Genomic DNA, 1,636 nt, shown 5'->3' with positions numbered 1-1,636 from the left:
GTCTCGGTTTCGGTCCCCACCGCGCGCGCGGGGGGACCGGGCAGCTTTCGCAGCCCCCTGAGGGCCCCCATCCGCTCTGCCTCCCTCCTCACGCCGACGCCGGCTGCTGAGCAAGGGACAGCGGAGAGAGAGGGCACGCCTCACTGACCGTACAAGCACAGAGGGAAAAAAAAAGGGGGGGGGGGGGGAGAACAGACCCGAACGAGAGGGGCGGGGAGCCCTCGCTCCCGACCTGGGACAACCCCTTTCTCGCTTCGAGTCCGGCCCAGGCGCCCGGCTCGGCCTGGCCCAGCAGGGAGCGGCGCGCCAGCCGCGCCACCTGCCTCAGGGACCGGGGTGTGGGTCCCCGCGGAGCCCCGGCGTCGGAGCCCGGCCGCCGCTGGGAGCGGCGCCACCCGCTGCCCGCGCGCCCGCGACCCGCCAGCCGCACGCTTCCGAGCTCCTTCGCTCGCCTCACCGGCCTCCAGCTCCGCCGCCCCGGAGACGGCACCCAACACCCGCCTGCACACACGCAGCCTCCCGAGCGACGCCACGCACTCGCCCGTCCCTTCCGCGGGCAGACGCCTGGCGGCAGGCAGACGGGCGAGGCGGGACGGACGGGGAACGGCGCCCGCTCTCCCCGCCTCCACGCGGAGACCGGGAGGGGCCGCCCCCGCCCGCCCGCCCGCCGCCCGCCTGCCGCCCAGCGAAGCCGGGTCGGGCAGAGCGAGGCAGGCGCGCCGGATGGCGGAGTGCCGGGGCAGGGCGGGGGGGGAGGGAAGGAAGGGTGCCGCCGACGGCCACGGCGGGAGACTGAGAGCACCGGCCAGGGAGGAGAAGGGATGCGCTGGGGCTCGGCGTCCGCACCACCCGCGGTGGGGGCTCGCCGTCCCGGCGGCGAGCACGCGCTCGCGCCGGGGTCGCGCGTTCGAGGCAGGCCGGCGCAAGCCGACCGCGCGGCGTCTCTCCGCCGAGACCAGACCGCGGAGAGAGGGGGCAGGGTACCCCTCTCCGTCCCGGCTGCCCGCGGGGCATGCACGGGCCGCGCCGGCGGGCATGGGGGGGTGCGGCGCCCGCGCGCGCCGACCCCCCGGCCCCTCCGGCAGCACGCCCGGCTGCCCCCCGGGTCGCATCGGGCCGCCCGAGTCTTTAAACCCCCGCCCGGCTCTCCGACCGAGAACCCTCGGGCCCGGAGCCCGGGGCCCATGGCCATCCCTACCCGGGGGGGCCGCTACCGGCGGCCGCGGTGGCCGGAGGCCCTCCTCCTTCCTCCCAGCGCGCCCCCCCCCCCCGCCGCCCCCCGCCGCCCCCGGCCCGGCCGACTCGCAGCGCGGCCCCCACACGGCACGGCGTGGGGCGGCTGGAGCGGTGTGGGGGGGGGGGGAAGGGAGGGGAGGAGGAAGCGTGGAAGGCCGGCAGGGCACGGCCGGTGCGGCACGCGCAGCGCAGCGCCCGGGAGGAGCACGCTGGCACACGGGACCACACGGGTGGGTCACCGAGGGGAGGCAGGAGAAGCGCGGACGCTAGGTACCTGGCCCTGGGGTGAGGGAAACGACCTGAAATCCCCGCGGGGGTGCCTCCCCCGCCGCCGCCCGCCGCCGGGCCACCGCCGCCTCGCGGCGACGGCGGCAGCCTCAGCGGCAGCGACGAGGCGGGG

The sequence above is a fragment of the Struthio camelus genome, chromosome 31 (genome assembly GCF_040807025.1).
Source record: "Struthio camelus isolate bStrCam1 chromosome 31, bStrCam1.hap1, whole genome shotgun sequence".
NCBI lineage: Eukaryota > Metazoa > Chordata > Aves > Struthioniformes > Struthionidae > Struthio > Struthio camelus.
The sequence above is the reverse complement of the archived record's forward strand: the minus strand, read 5'-3'. Positions refer to the sequence as shown.